We start from the raw sequence: 17,705 nt of genomic DNA, 5'->3' as shown, positions 1-17,705 counted from the left end.
TTCCCCATAAGATTTCCTTTTTCTGTGGGGGGTGGGTGAGTAGACAGGATTGTTTTTGAACGGATGGGGCAAGCCAGTGGCTCTCAGGCAGCTTAACGTTAACTTGATGTTGAGAATTTGTTTTTTAAAATTAATGTTTTTGCAATAGGATGAGAAACTGAAGAGAAAATTAGAATGGTTGATATGTAAATGGGAACCATGAAGGAACGGAAGTTTAATTGAGGTACAGGTTTGCCATTTGAATCAGAAGAAGAGAAAACCTGAAAAACTATGATTGAAGGGCTTTTATCAAGTTTCATTAATTGAACAGTCCACTTGTACCACCATCACTCCCAGCAGCACTCTTCGTCATAGTGACCTACTATTGACTGGGGGACTGAGGAAGACAGACAAGAGCCCTGGTAGAGTGGCACCCTCCCTCCACTCATGCACACATCCCTCCTTTCTTCCAACAGAGTTAATTAGGTGGTACAACATAAGGGCTCTCCCCCCTTAGGATCAGATTGGTAGAATGCCAGCTTACATACTCTTTGTTACAGGGAGACCATAAGACTCTGCATTATCTCCACTTGCAGTATTTTAGTTCTGAAGAATATGCCCTCTTTTTATGAAGCAAATTTGTCCATTCTTCTTGCAAAAGTTGTACAGGCTTTTGTATAATTCAGCCCATCAGCCATGTGTGCTCAATTAAACTCCTGTTTCTTTTTCCAGCCTCTGGCTACAAAAAAGGGGAATAGGTGTTTTGTTAAGACCCAAAACCATTGGGGAGAGGACAGGCACATTGGAAGCTCTAGATGGATTCATCACATACTGCTTGGTTGACTTGCCATCATCTTCATCACTCCATTTACTCTTTCTACATCTTGCTAGAAACGCTTAGTCCCAGTAAAGGAAGTCAACAAAGCCTGATGGACTTTTCCCTAATCTTGTATTTGTTTATTTTCCTTTCCTTCAGGAGTCTCCTGCTTTTCTTTATTTACCTCTCAGTGCAGTGTTTGTAGAGAATATCTAGAAGGAGCTTAATGGTAATGAAGTGGGAAGAAGGCACAAGTGGAACCATCACCAGCTATGACAGATTAAGGGGTCATGAGTTTGCTTGAGGCTTGATCAGACATCTGAAGCTACTTGATACATTATTTCTTCTACTTGGTGGAGATCCTTGCTTTGTTACACATAGGGCCCCCTAAACATATATACAGAGTGAGAGAGAGACTTCGTTCAGTAGAACAACACTCTATGCATCTGCAACCACTTGGAGGCACAAGGACATTAGTCCACATGTTCGGTTAATAAACCTAGACAGCTCCTTACTTAACTCTTGGCAAAAGAGTCCAGATACAGACTTTTAGCTGCGTGCAACTTCCAGGCAGTTCAAATATGGGGCACTTCACAAAAGTAAAGACAATGATTTTAAAAAATAAACCCTTAAAGAGACGTGACTTTTTCATTTGCAATCACATCTGGAACTGGTTCTCACAACAACCACCTTCAAGGTTCAGAAGTCACCACAAGGCAACTTTCTCTTTCTTTCATTTGAAAGCATCTGCTGGCGATGGTCATGAAAAGTGTTTTCTTGTGGTTTTCAGATCATTCGTGATGCATCTGCAGAAATCTGGATTAGTTTGATGACAGCAGTAGGTTTTGATGAGCGAAGTAGGCTTTACATACTTAACTGCTCTTTCAATCCAAAACTGAAAATCCTCAATGTAAGCTCAATGCTACAAATGTGATTTATGAGTTGTAGCAGCAAAAATGTATTAGTTATGAGGAGAGTTTAGCCCTAATTCAGAGACCAGAGTGAACTGCAGAATTGTTGGTAGATTCACAAAGGACTGCAGAGTCCACAGCGATCATGCAAGAGTGCTAAGTCACCCTGTGCCTCACCAATAGGATCGGCAATGTCACTGATACAACACAGAATGCTTTGCCATGAGTATGTTACTCTAGGAATGCATTCTGGCTGTGATAAGCCTCACTGTGGACTCCGCAAGACCTCCAGGCTTTTGATCAGTGAGGCCTGGAACAACTTAGGATATTCTTTACTACTTTAAATGTCAAGGTAAGGAAGAATAGGTTTTCTTTCTAAAGGAAGCAATAATTTTCTAATTAACTTGGGCATCCACAAATAGGATAATGATGTGCATTGTTCACAATCAGAAGTCTGGGGCCTAGCGCTACTGTGTGCCCTGGACTTGGACCCCACCCCACTGCCACCAGCTCCTCAACACTCCCTGTCTGGAAGGAGGTGGCAGCAACAGCCCCAATTTGTATACTGTGAAAAGAAGGGGCACTGTAGGGTTGCCAGCTCCAGGTTGGGAAATTCTGGAGATTTGGGGGTTGAACTCTGGAGAGGGTGGGGTTTGGGCAGGGGAAGGACTTCGGCAAGGTATAATGCCATGGTGCCTGTCTGTCAGAGCAGCCATTTTCTCCAGGGGAACTGATCTGTGTGGCCTGGAGGTCAGTTGTAATTCTAGGAGATCTCCAGCCACCACCTAAAGGCTGGCAACCCTAGGCACTGGCTAAAGATGTGGGCGATCCCTGTGAAAGACATCACCTGTAACTCCAGAGCTGCACTGCAGCCCCCAAGGTGCAGGATGTGCCCTGCACCCAGACACATAGCAGCCGCTGGCCTCAGAAAGGAGCTGGGTGAGTGGCAGGTGGGGCGGGGCCAGCTGTCATCATTACAAATGCTGGGGAAAGGATGGAGCAGGGCTATCGGGGAGGGATTGGGTCCAGGTGTTGCTCCAGCCCTTAGCTCATTGGTTAGTCCAACCAATAAGAGAGGGGACGGAAGGCTGGGGCTGGGGGTGCTGGAAAGGATGCAATAGGAATGCTGTGCCTGCACTAGAGAGAGACACACACACACACAGAGAGCGCAGCCTGGGGAGTTAGTGGAGGTGTTCGGGTGATGCAACCCCACCCCACAGTCCTGATGTTGAAGCTATAGGGAAGCCCTCCAGAGGAAGGCAGGAACCAAGGATGGGCATGCACCCTGCTCCAAGCCATCAGAGGCCCACATCAGAATTTGATAGAACACAATATCTAATCAAGAACCATCCACTTGCACTTCCTCGGAAGCCTTCTCCATATGCATGACTGCAGGTACAGAGTGAAGCGATGTTCATTAACTCAATCATACTACGAGACTGATCATCTGACTAGAAGCCTGCTTTTTGTCAGTTGAACTATTTGACTTCTTTGGTGCCAAGTCCTCTGCTTCTATGCCTTATCTCAGTTCAACTACCTGACTTCATACCTTTCCTCCTGGTTCCACCTTGGACTTTGATTCACTTCTGACAATAATTTTTTTCTTCTCTGACAATCAAGTTATGAATCTTGGCTCACCTTTGACAGTGTTTTAGGGCTCGAGATCACAAAAAACCTTACCTGTGTCACCAGTTACCTACATACAATAGCATAAATGGCTTCAGTACATTTATGCAGCAACAGCATACCAACAAGTCACCATTTTAGGCTGTACGACTTTGATGTGTATATACTTCAAATGTATGAGCCACCACATGGCTAAGAGCATTATAAACATTATGTCTACTGTGTAGAGTTAAGTGCTTATCAGAGGTTTCCTCTAGGGAGGGAGCTCTGCCACCCCTAACAGGCAATACTTTGCAGCCAGTGGCAGAATTTTTTTAACTGCCATCAGTGACAGGGAAAACCTGAAAGTGATGTCACACCTCTCTAGTAATTATCGGGAGCTCTGTGGTAAAAACATAAGAGTTTTTTTGATGATTCCTAGAGAGGTGTGACATCACTGACACCCCCCTGTCACTGGCCCCCTTGCTCTCTTGCTGGTTGCCTTGCTCTCTTCCTGGTTTCCAGGTCAGGCCTGGTGCTGTTTTTGCCTAAATTCTAGGCCCAAAGCTGAATTAAAGTATACATTTTTTTGTTTCATTGTAGCAAACTATGTTTTGCTATGGATTTTTCAGATTGTTTTTGTAAATGCAAAGTTCCTAGTCAAATATAGGAGTATTTCAAACAGTATTTGATGCTCCTACAGTATAACATCCATTTATCAGTTTGTTGCTGATATCAGCAGTTTGGAACCATCCTTTGGATTGCACAACTTTTGACCGATCAAGTAAAGTGTCCCCCGTACCCCTTCATGCTCCCCATATATCGTGGCCTGTCAGGCACTTGATAGACATCATGTTTTTACAGTCGCAGTCAGGCAGCAAAAACAGACAATGTTTGACTTGGCACAAGTCTGCACTGGTTTCTTAGAGCAGTAACTGGCTCCCCACAGAAAAAATGCCTCTTATTTCTCACCATAGGTCAGTTGCCTTACATGTTACTGCTGCTTGATTACTTTGTATTTTTATTTGGGGCAACTAATGTGAGCAATTGCTAGTTAAGTACTCATTCCAAAAAAAAAAAAAAATCAGAACATAATAGAGGACTAAATTTTCTGTTTTACAAATTGTGTGTGTATGTGCCCAAATTTCAGTTAACTGTGCACAGTTTGCAAAACATTGGCATTTCATCATTTTTTATTTATGGAATGCATTAAAATTTGAGATGCTAATATACAATGCAATAAAAAAGGAAATCCTATAAACAATCCTCCTCTGTGTCACCAAAACCATTAACCATACGGTAAGAGAGAGGCTGGAGGAACAATCCTATTCCAGTGTTCAATCCCATAGGTCCTAACAGACCACAAGAGCACCTTGGCAGTTATTTTTCACATAAGGTACATTTAATTTCACTGTCTTGTTGGGATCAGCCAAATAAAACTGGAAGGAAGCAGGAGGGAGAGAGAGAAAGAGAATGAATACAACCTCATGCATTTGGGTTATAGCAGGCTAGAGGAAATATTTATTTTTAACAGCCCCCCAGAGTAAGAACTTTCCCAGGCACACAATATATGCATAATCACCCAATTTCAAGGAAGATTAAATATACACATCAGGATTCTTGAATTGTGATAATGCCTCTTCCGGGATCTTGTGGCCTTGGAAAACTGCCATTAGCGTTTACTCTTTAAAACCATCTAGATCGGTCTCATCTCTCCCTTTGCCCCAACATTCCAGCCAGTGACCAACTGTGGTCAGCTTGCTTTCTCCCATCTCTTGTGCCTCAAATGGCATATGTGTTCAATATAATAATTCTTCTCCTACCCCCTATTAAGGTATGTAGGTGTTTTGTAAATGCAGCAGATTTTAGAACCCTGATGAATTCTTTTTTTCTCCAATTATTATCCAGTCCCCACATTTTGGAATGTTCAGATGTGGGCGAAGTAAAGGAGGACAGGGGACAATGATTTGCTAATCCATAGAAGAGTTTCATATTTATCTTTATTGATGAAGTTTGGGTTGTTAAGAAAGGCCCATCTCTAAAGTATATTCACCCCAAATCAGCCATGGAGCATATACATGAGAAAATATGATCCTTAGCCATGAGCAGAAAATAGTGCTGTGCTTGTGATTTGTGGTTTGATCTACCTGCCAGAGATGAATCACATGTTCTTGGTAGGTAAGCACAAGTTAAATATTTATTTATTTAAAACATTTCTGTGCTGCCTTTCCATCCAGTTGAAGGCTGCAGGGCAGTGAACATTAAAACATTTCAAACCCATAAACACATAAAAAACACACAAACAGGGAGGGAGTCTAATAAGAGTTACTGAGGAAACACCAAACCAAACAAAAAAGTCTTCACTTTCTGATGAAATATAATGATAGAGACAGATGAATCTCCCTGAGGAAGGAGTTCCAAAATTTTGCACCACAATCAAGAAGGCTTTTTTCTGTAGTTGCCACCAGTATGGCCTCAGATGGTGGGGGGTACCTGAAGTAGGGCCTCCGAAGTAGAGATGGGCATGAACAGAAAAAACAAAGAAACATGATGTTCATTGTTCATTGCCATCCACAAACAGGGACTCACAAACAACCATGAACATGGCCCTGCTCACAAACATGTTCATGGTTGGCTGTTCGTGGGGGCCAGCAAGCTCTCCTCCAGCTATCATCCAAGTCAAGATCCCTACTGCACCACTCCCAGAAACCTGAACTGAGCAGGCAGCAGGAAAGATACCAATAATAAATAATAGCTTGGCCCAGAGCCTGGCAGCAGCCCTGGAACTTGAAGGGGTAGATCCCTATTCAAGCTCCAATGCACTGTCTCTATCAAAATGCCAACAGCAACTCTCTTCCTCTCCACTGTCTGCAAACTAAGCCAGAGCTGGGAGCCCCCCTCCCCCCTGCTCTTTGCTCCCTTGTAACAAATTTGGAGCTCCACAATTGAAAGGAAGACCGGCCTATCAAGCTAAATTGGGCTTAGATTGGGGCTTCCAGGGCAATAGCAGGAGTTCAGACAGAGTTCAGACAATCCCTGCCTAAATTGCCAAGGGAATTGATTGTAGGTGCCAGATTGTCTGGCTTGATGAACAGGAACGAACAGCAACGAACAGGCTTGCAACGACCACCAGTTCGTTTAGAATGGGGCCCCCCCGGACAGCTTGTTTGGGAACAGCAAATTGGGCTGTTCGTGGCCTTTTTTTGTTCGTATTGCTGTTCATGCCCATCTCTACTCCAAAGATGACCAGAGTGGCCAGGCTGTATTACCTTTTGCACTCTGTAGGTTTGAGTCCATACCTTTGCATGGGTTGATATTTGATTTACATTGTTAATTGTTCAACATTTAGAATATCAAATCTAATAAAAATCTATACAACATTTATTTACAGTTTTAAAATCCATAATTTCAAGATGTATCAGTTTAATAAGATATATCAGTTCAATAAATAACATTGTACCTTATTTCTCGAGTCCAATATCGTAAGAAATTATCATGCAGATCTCCTTTCCTTCAAAGAATATTAATGTACAAATATTAATATTAATGTACACATTAATGTACACTTTTCAGCTGTCAATGACAGGCAGCTGGAATTTCATCCCCCCCTCCCCCCAGCTCTGGCCAACTGAAGTCCTTGCTGCTATAAGTAACAAATATTCTCAATCTGCTGTTTTGATCCTAAATTTTGGGGATCACTGAAGATAAACATAGAGTCCACAGAGACAACAACTTCCCCATGTTTTTGCACATCCCAAACTATAGTTGTCTCTGGTTATTTCAGGCTTCCACCCTGAACATCTCAGTAATATTACTCCGCTCCAATTAAACAATGCAGATGCATGTGTCACAAACCTGAGTTCATGCAGCCTTCTTTGCATTCAGATGTTTGAGGTGCAAGCAACGGACCAGAAAGAGTTACACAGCTTAGATGAAACAGATTATTTCTGGGCATCTGAATATGAACACAAACCATTCATCTGTGTCTGGACAAATGTGATCCACCTATCACATAATGGACAACATGGACTTTTTGAAATGACTTTGCTCAATCTTGCCTTAACGTGGCTTTAGTAATTAAAATAACTGCTTTTGAACAACTGAAAAATAAATACAAGAAATCATGGAAATTTCTGGGGTTGGGGATGAGGGAAGAAAATACATGCACAAAAATATTCGAGTCCAGCAGAATGAGTGGCCTGCGCACCATCAAGTGAGTGGTGGTGGGTGTCCTATCTCCTCCCGACTGAATACGTTCACTATGCAAACATGCTAGCAGATCCTTCTTGCTTATATGCCTTGCACCAGGTTATCCTCAGTTCAAAATTAGCCAGATTTATATTTCAAGATGAAGTAGGTTAAAAAGAGAAGCCCAGATCTTGTCCATATGTTACTAGCCATGTTTAAATACAATAACTGTAGAGGGGAAAAAAATATTTCTGCTTCCATTCCTTTGTCAAGCTGTGATTCAGAAAGTAATAAGAGCATGTTTCCAGATGGATCTCTATTTGCATTTTCTCTACATTGGAAATCAATATAATGTCATGAAAACCATCTAGTGATATATTTATTTATAGGTCATGCTACCGGTGCTAAGAATAGCCTGTGTAAAATATGATACATTCAATATGGCATCAAATCTACTTAAGAAGAAGGTGCCGTCAAGTCGCAACTGACTCATATGGTGTTCCCAGCAAGTGATGAGCAGAAGTGGTTTATATTATTATAAGGAGGAAGAGAACATACATTAGGGCAGTAGTGTTCAGTCTATGATCCAGGAGGACCTGTAACTGTGTTGCTGAGCATCCTTATTGGGTTGCAGTGATCCCCAACATCGCATCTATGGGCAGTATGGGACCTGCCATTGTGTTTCTTGGTGCCCACTTCCTTCAAAACATCTCTTCCCTATAGCAAAGAGCAAATCTTGACTTTTTTCCACCTTATTAGAGCAGAACAGCTTATGCCAGGAGACATCACCTTTGTGTCTATAGGAAATGCCAATTAGGAAACTGCTGTCTCTATCATAGGAAGGAAGATGTTTGGCTCAAAATTTCCTAGCCTTTTGTGACTGACCCCAGTCCCCAAAGGAGCCATGTTGTCATTACTTGTGCCTGCCATGACAGCCATTTTGTGGTGATACCCAGTACCTGTTCTTAAAATCCCTGAAATGATCACAGGCTCAACAAAATTGGCGACTCTAAGAGACCCCATTTTTGTTACTTTTTAGATCTGATGCTATAGAGCTAGGGTGCCATACCTCCTGCCTCTCTGGACCAACCTACATGTTTTTAAAAGAGTTCGGTCCAGGTTCTCCGGACTCAACTTGTGTTTCCTGAAGCCACACAGCTCCATCTACTGTTCAAAAGCAGTTTGTATACTTGTTCTGTGCCTCAGTGAGCGGTCTACTCAGCAGTCAGTTGCTTGGCTAGCTGGCCTGAGAGGGAGCTGGAGACTTGGCACTTGCAGTTTAGAGCTGAAAGCTTAGAGCCTAGTACACAAGGCTTGCAGTAAGTGAACTGGCTGTTCCAGCACCGAAGCTCTACCAGGCCTCAGCCTAAATAGACTGAGGCTCAGCTGCATTGCAAGGAAATGTTGAGGCTCAAGAGGCTCTGCTCCAGTCATGGTCCTGCAAAGAAGCATCACCATCAGAGTCTTGACATGAGTCTGCAGGGATGTGGTGCACTGCCAAGCCTTGAACTTTGCCTCCTCTGTGCCACTTCTGCCTGGGCCCTTTGCTGCTGCCGTTACCTTGGTGTGGGAGGCAATCTGGAGGGCCCTGGTTTGTATTCTACCTGGTGAGCCCCAGTGGTGGTCTCTAAGACAGACAGCAAGGCTCACCTGCAGGCTGTGGTGGGCTGGTCTTCGGAGTTGCTGGGGCATGGTCAGCCAGTGCCTTGCTTGCAGGTGCTGGCAAAGTGGTCTCTGGTGCATGATCAGTAGGTGCTTCTACAGCACCAGGCCCTTCTGACCCAGCTGGTCCTCAGGCTCTTCCTTGAAGCACTTCAGGTCCAAGTCTCTTGGCTGGTCAGAAGGGATCAAGAGAATACTGCTGAATCAGATTGCTACAGAATACTGCCAGACTGTTTATATAAGACTAGAACACCCACATTCCTGACAGGTGCCACATTGGGGAATGGTGCTCAGAAGAGCCACATGTGGCTCCCAAGCCACTGAATCTTACTGGCCATAATGAAAAAGTCCATAAACTGCTATGTATGGGGAAGCAATTTAAAATTCCGTTTGTACCATGTTGTTTCTGTAATCTTTATTTCTAACAAACTGTTTAAACAGGAAAGAGTGGCTCACTATTTAAATAAGTTGTTAGGAGAAATTATCTACAAATACATTTTAATCTGTATGGGGCTGGGGATGTTCAAAGCATTTTGGAGATTATAGGTCTGAATGAAGAACACATACATTTGAAGTGTGGGACCAAATGAAGGGTATGAGAAAAGTCAGGGTAACTGTCAGTTTTAGTTTAATATCCACTGCTGAGATATTAGATGTTTGTTTGTGTGTTTGTTGACATCATTTATACTCAACCCTTCTCCCCAAGGAGGATCCAAAGTGGTTCACATCATTCTCTTCACCATTTTATCCTCCCCTGTTGTCAGCAGAAAAAGATGTCCAACCCTGTGATTCTAAGTCATTTAGAATAATTTCTAAGTAAGTACTCGGATACAGCTTCAGTTGTAGTTGTTAAATGCTGCAGCCAGGTTGTTGACTGGAGTGACTAGTAGGGACTGTCAATCACTCCAGTCTTGGCCCATCTACACTGGCTCCCAATTTGTTTCTGGGCACAATTCAAGGTGCTGGTGTTGACCTTCAAAACCTTATATGGTATGGAACTAACAAACCTGAAGGACTGTCTATTCCTTTACATCCTACTTGATCTCTGGAGGCATCTTTGAGATTAGGCAGTGGCAACTTGGGAGGGGGTCTAGCACCTAAACTCTGGAACTCTACCTGGGGAGATTCACCTGCTGCTGTCTTCTGCCAATGGGTGAAGAAGAGTTTTTGTTTGGCTTGACATTCCCTCAATAACCTTCCCTCCCCAATGTTTTAACTGTTGTTTTTATCTTTTGTACATTTTACGTTCTGGTTTTCAATTGTTTTAATGATGTATTTATGTGTTGGATTTAATTTGTATGTTTTAATTTGTTAGCAACCTCAGTGGTCCCATGAGTGCAGAAAGCAGAGGTAAAAATCCTGCAAATAAATACATAAATGACTGATTATCTGAGAGGAACAATGTGCTTTTATGCTGCTACATAGTGGGATCAAAATCATGATTAGAGATGGGGACAAACCGCATTACGAACTTAAAAAACCCACGAAATTGGCGATTGCGTGATCGCAATCCGGCGGTTCGTGATTGTCCACGGCCAACGAACCAGCATTCAGGAGAGGCCTGGTTTGGTGCGTTTGGCTGTGGTTCAGGAAGCCAGACACTCAGGCGCCAGCAATCAATTCCCCTGGGAATGGAGCTGGGGGAATGTCTGAACTCTGTCTGCGCTCCTTCTGTCGCCCTGGAAACCTGAATGGAAGCCCAGCTTACCTTGATCGGCAGGTCTTCCTTCCAACCACGGAGCTGCAAAGCGGTTACAAGTTGGGAGAAGACACCCAGGGGAGGGAGGGGGAAGGGGGTGTCCTGTAGCCATGGGCACTCCAATCTCATCCCTGCAAACCCTGATAGGCAGCTCTGATGGCCAAACACAGACCTCCTGCATTGCTCAATGGGACCTGTGCTTATAAATAGCCGTGGGCTCCCAGGCTGGGTTTCACTTTCAGCGAGCAGTGGAGTGGGACAGAGCTCTTGCTAGCCTTTGGGGAGAGAGACTGAGAGTATAATTCTACTTGGATTTTTGTGGGAGTTTCCTGGGGGCCTTGGATTGGAGAGATCCCTTTTGCAAGATCCCTTTTGCAATCCAAGATCCCTTTTGCAAACTAAGATCCCTTTTACAATCTTGTCCAAACTTGGGTGATGGCTGTAGGAGAGCCTGCAAAATTCTCCCCGGGAATATGGGCTCTCTAAGTGCCACGGGGGCTGTTCCGCGCCCCACGAACAGCGAACTGTGAACCAGTTTGGCAACGGAAAATGTTCGTTGTGGTTCGCGACATTGGGATCGTCGTCGGCACCAAACCGCAAACCGCTGGTTCGTTAAATTTTTTTGGTTCATGCCCATGTCTAATCATGATGTCTATATACCGCTACACACTTCTAATCCTATTTCTACATGAAAACATATTTCTAAATCTTCCATCCACCTACTACTCCTTTGTTATTAATTGCTATTCCAGATGTATTGCTTTATAAAAACATTTCATTTCTGGCAGTGCCATTGAATTGCCATTATTTGATGCTCTGTTGCTCTTTTGTTGTTCATTCTTCTACTGATTGCTGCTCGTATTCTTTTGCTGCCTCTGTTTTTGATTATTTTGATGTGGATTTGATGTGTTACTATTTTTGTGGAGGTCCCATTATATCATTACGGCTTGTTGTGTGTTTTTCTCTGCTTTAAAAAAAAGTGTTTTGTAGTTCCTGTTTGTATCTTTATAATAAGCTATTGTAAGCATGCCATTTTGTTAATAGAAGGCTGGGCAGAAATTTTAAAATAAAATAAATCAATTAAAAAATCATTACACGTCTCTATTTAGTAGAGGGTTTCCTGTCTCACAGAGTGCATCCATCATTGTGAAATGAAAGCAGTCAGCAGCTATTTTCAAAGTAGAGAATCGTTCCTTAATTCGACATCATCAAATGCTGCCTTGCCTTGCCAGTTTGACACAAGCTGAGCCTTAGCAGATGGTCAGTGGAATGTAAAGCGAGCTCTCCTACTTGACAGACAGTGTCACTTGCTGAAATGTGTTAGGGATATTAGCACATCTCTTCTTCATGTGCTGTAAGCCTGGAGATGGAGCACCCACAGAAAAGTGGCAGCAACAAGGAATATGACATATGGCGAGTCTACGTTTTAAAAAATAAGCCTGCAGTGATTTCCCAGATTGCCTTTTACACATCTGCATGTACACGTGTCCTCTGCTTCACACACAATCTTGAAAGTACTTTTTTATTGGGATAAAAAAGGGTAGACTCCAGGGGATATCAGCAGGGCCAGCTCCAGTGTTGCTGGCACCCAAGGAAGCTTAATGCTGCCTCTGTGAGAGCACGTGCACACCGGACTGCGTGATGACATCACGGCACGTGACATCATCACGCAGGGGCTGCATGCACATGGGGAGCCTTCCAGCCCTCCCATTCAATTGCTCTGTGGGCCAGGCACAGCCGGCCGCCCTGGCCGGCAGCGGCAGCTCTGTGGTGCATGCCCCTGCCCCCAGGTCAGTGCCTCTCTGGCACCTTAGTGCCCCGAGGCGGCTGCCTCACTGGCCTCAATGGATATCAGGGGCAACCAAAGAATCTTCTGTGAGGAAAATCTGCAGATGATGGGCAGGGATCATTTATTTATTTATTTATTTATTTATTTATTTATTGTCTGCCTTTCTCACTGAGACTCAAGGCGGATTACACAGTATGAGATTAGTATAATCTGTATCAAGTACATTTCAATGCAGTATCAAGGACATTTCATAAACAATACCGTAGGGTAAATAGATACAAGTTTAAAAGACATAGTATTAGCAAGAATCCAATACAGAGTAGAAAAAATACTGAAGCAGAACATAATCAATTCTAGGACTAACATTAGACAACATGGAGCACTGGTGGTACATAGGAGTACATATTTAAAGCAGCAGATAATATGTAAGGCAATATAGTGATGAAGGCTGTGGTCACTAACTCATTAGCGAAGCATCTGAGACCCCATCCCTACAATACAGTCCTCCCATTTGAGTAAAAAGCTTTTTTGAATGTAGAGGGAACTGAAGTGTATGCTGTATATTGTGAGAAATATGGGTGTTAATTCCATTTTCTTTCTGCAATAAAGACAAGGTTTATTTGTTTACTGTGTCATGTAGTCATGAATCATTTAGAGGAATATTTAACATTTTGATTTATTTAATAGTTTGATAATGAGTTGAGAAACTGAAGCAGCCATGAAGGATAAAATGATGGAAGAGTGCGGAGGGCCATTCTGACGCTCTCAATCTGGGGTTGCCCCTCACTCAAGGTAGGGAATCCCCTGCTCCCTCTTGCTGCCCCCTGTCCATGCTCACCTGGCTGGTGGGGGGATGTTGGGAGGCAGTCTGGAACCCCTGAAGCACTTGGCATAAAGATATATGTGTACACTGGAGGGGAGGGTCTTCCACTGACATCATTTCCAATTTAAAATGGAAATGACAGGGGCTCAGTGGGGCCAAAGAGGCTCCCCAAAATAGCAAAATTGCTATGTTTGTGGTCATTTTGGCCCATTGAGCCCCTGTCACTTCTGTTTTAAATTGGAAGTATCATCAGCAGAAGGCCCATGGAGTATGCAAACAAAAAATCAAGAGTGGCACCGCACAGCCAGCACCTCCCACTTCACTGTTTGAAAGTACAAGGGGGTGGCAACCCTACCTCAAATACAGACCTTTTAGCTGTTAAGGATAAATTCTTATGCAGGTTACAATTAAAAAAAAAAAGATTGAATACCAAAGCGGTTCTAGAACTTTTCCCACTTAGGACATCGTCAGTGTCACCTCTACATCTGCAAACAATATCTATAACATGCAAGCACTTACCACTGGGGGGAAGAAAGCACCCAAGGTATAAAATAACCCCACAAGTATATTGAATTACCACTGAGGTTTCTTTGTTACTCCAGCTTGAGAATTTATTGGAGTAAAAAATGCCTATAAATATTTTTCAGAAAACACTAATCCGGGGAAGCATTTTTAAGAGGTGTGGAGAGATACAGCTCCTCCTGATAATCTTTCTTGATAACATGGGGAATATTTACCTCACCACAAAGAGATGTGTTTTTAGGGTAGCAAAAATATTCCAGATCCATCAACACTAATAGTTATTAACGTTAGATACTTTCTGCTTCATTTGACAGTGTGCTTTCAGGCTTGGGATGTTTGGGTATTGTGCAAGATAATATCATCTGCCACCACAAACATGGTATTTTGTATGTCTGTGCACACGCACATGCGTGTGTGAGTGAGAGAGATTTTCCTACCCTAAGATACATCAGATTTTGGCTTGGGACCCCAGAATGCAATTTGTGAATGTTTTACTTCCAAGAATGGTAGCAATGTTAAGTGAACTACTTTTTGATTTTGTGACCTTTAAACAAGTAGTTCTCAGTTTGTGCAAACTCTATTTATAGTGCTAGGCAAATTATATTTGGTAGTAAGAATACTCAGAGTAGCTATATCCATTTATGTCAGGTATTTCTTGCACCTTCTGTTTTTTTAAAAAAGTATTCTATATCATGTGGAGCTTGATGTTATGTTCAGAATTCCACATAAAATGTGGGCTTTGGCTGCTGTGGTTAAACCCACCAGAGCCTTATTTTCACTGAGATGGTAAACCACCTCTAGCTTTTCTCACTTCAAACGGACTCATATGATAGAAAGCTCCTTCAACCAAAAATATTCCCTGCACATAAAAAACTAGATGTCAGAGAAAAGAGAGCTACCCTAGCTGCCTGCCTGAGATGCTTATTTTCCATATGCATGGAACATTGGACTGGAGGATTATTCAGCCTCTCAGACCCCATTTGCAAGCTGAATTGGCACAGAACAAATACAGATTTATGACCTTGATGAGAATCATACTTTAGAGTCACATCAGTATCAAGAATACATATACTCTTGGAGGTGTCATAGAATTTAATAAAAATCATATATAGTTTGTAGAATGTATTTTATAGGCCTTGCTTCATTAGACAGCATAAGTTAGCATGAATTAGTAATGGCTCATTGAATCTGCTTATGACTTCCTGTAACAACTTCAAACAGGCATTTTTCATTCCCATTGTTCTGAGGCAACGTTAGCATCCTTAAGAAGTATATTCAGCTAGCACCAACCAATTTTGTTATTACCGGAAATAACTTTTTATGAATAACCACTTGCCTATTAGCGCAAATCCCAGGAAACAAAACACTAACTAACACTAACTAGCAATCTGTACAGAGTCATCACAGTTTGCAGAAGTATCATTTAGATGCTCAGAGGAACATCATGAAATAGACAAATCAGCAGAAACATGTTTTTTACACACATATTCTATGTAAACTCCGAGTATGTGATGTGTGTGTGTATGTGGTACCCTCAAGTCATAGCTGACATATGGCAACCCCTGGCAGCGTTTTCATGGCAAGAGACTATAAGTGGTGTTTTGCCATTGCCTTGCCTCTGCAGCCCTGTTCTTTGCTAGAGGTCTCCCATCCAGTTACTAACGAAGGCCAACCCTGCTTAGCTTCTGAGATCTGACGAGATCAGGCTCATTTTGGCTATCCAGGTCAAGGCATGTGACATATGAATTTCTCAAATATAGACTGAACAAGGATACTTTTCCAGCATATGCCTTTAGTAAAGGATTTAGAACTTTGAATCATTAGATTTAATTTAGGTAGAAGAATAATGTCACATATGCTCATCTATTCTTAATAGCTTTAGCATATTTGTGTATCTATAATATTCCTGTATCTTATTCTCACATTTAGTTAGACTGCTTTTAACAACATTGTAAGCTGCCTTGAGCATGTTTTGAGGAAAGGCGGTTAATAAGTAGTTCAAATGAATGAATGAATGAATGAATGAATGAATGCTTTTAGAGGAAGTTATTAACAAAAATACTGAGTGATTATTGGCTAGGAAAAACAAAGTTTTCACATTGGACCTAGAATAAATTGATATCTTTTAAGTGTTAAATGCCGGAGGGAGCATTCACACGCCACCCATTATTGAGACTTAGCAGCCTGAGGGTCTCTTTAAACAATATGTTTCTGGACGCGTATGCACTGTTCTTAATATGCTCCCTCCAATCACATATCAGCTAAAGGGAATTACTTCTTTTTTTTAAAGAGAGCTCAAACAAGCTCAGAATGGCACTCAAGGGTGGGGGGAACTCCCCTCCTACCTGCATGAAAACAGCACATGTGTGGGGGGAGGGGTCATTCTGCCATCTTTGCCACTCCCTGTGGAGAATCTGTGCATAGAATCTCCACACAGAGCTGCAAAATCAGTGAAATAATTCCCGAGTCCCCTCCCATGCAGTTTTCATGCAAGAAAATGGCATTGGAGGAAGGCAAGAGCCTTTCCTTCCCCTGCAGAACCATTCCGAGTTAATTTGAGTTCTCCTTCTTAAAAAAAAGAAGCAGTTCCCCTCAACTAATGTGTGACCGCAGGGTGCACATTAAAATGAGTGCATGCCTGTGCCGAAATATATCATCTAGCGAGACCCTGAGTGTTCCTAAAAATCGAGCAAAGAGACTTCTGAAGTTTCCAGGTGGTTGTTATCTTAGTAATGCCCTCTCACAAGTAAGTCTCTTAAATTGGCAGATTGGTTTGTGAAAGTTTTGATTCACCAAAGCAGAGACAGAGGAGGATAGGAGGCAGTACACTGGGCTTGATATTGAATTCACATCCTGTTCAGCTATGATCATTACAGTACCATACTAAACCCACTGACTTCAAAGAACTTAGAAGGGAATAACTCTGCTTAGGATGGCACTGTTACTGGGTAACCTTAGGCTAGCCATTGGCTTGGAGCCACTGTAGAATGGATTTCTGACCATGGAGCATGACTTTCCCACCATCCTTTTCCTGGTGTAGCTCCAATGTTCCCCCAAATGTGGTTCCAGGACCAGCAATTTGGGCTGTAGCAAGAGGGGGAAGGAAATAAAGTCAAGCTCAGAAGGCAGAAATTCTTTCTACAGAAATGCTCCAGGGGATCAAAACCCCTTTATAGGGTTGTGTGATCCTCGTTAGGGTAAACTGAAGGGTTCCTGAGACCCTTGAAGGATACAGTACTAAAATAAATTACTAATTTATATGTGTATAGATTTATGACATGTAAGAAAGGGGGGAAATATTCTGTAACCCATATTCTAAATTGAGTTTTCAAAATGTTTTTATTTTTAAATGCCTGAAAATTTCCTGTACCTGCAAAGCTACCCAGATCTGCTCACTCACCTAGAAAACAGTGAATAGAGGTTTAAGTTTTAGAGCAGATGGGTGTATGCTGATAGGAACAATTCTGAATTGTTCATTCTTGGTGATTTGATCCAGAAATTCCGATACATTTTTTCTTTTCTCTTATGAAGACTGAATTATAGTCCTGATTTTTTCCTGATCCTCCAGAAATGCAGCACATCCTCAGGAACTCCAGGACAAGCCTGCAATGCGGCTGGAATCCATTCCCTCTCAGAGCAGAACCACAAGTGACAAAAGGCAGAGATTGGACACTTGTCCGCTTCCCTCAAGTTTTGATGGGAAATGTAGG

Source organism: Eublepharis macularius, chromosome 1 (genome assembly GCF_028583425.1).
Source record: "Eublepharis macularius isolate TG4126 chromosome 1, MPM_Emac_v1.0, whole genome shotgun sequence".
In the NCBI taxonomy this organism is placed as follows: domain Eukaryota; kingdom Metazoa; phylum Chordata; class Lepidosauria; order Squamata; family Eublepharidae; genus Eublepharis; species Eublepharis macularius.
This window is presented reverse-complemented; position numbering follows the sequence as displayed.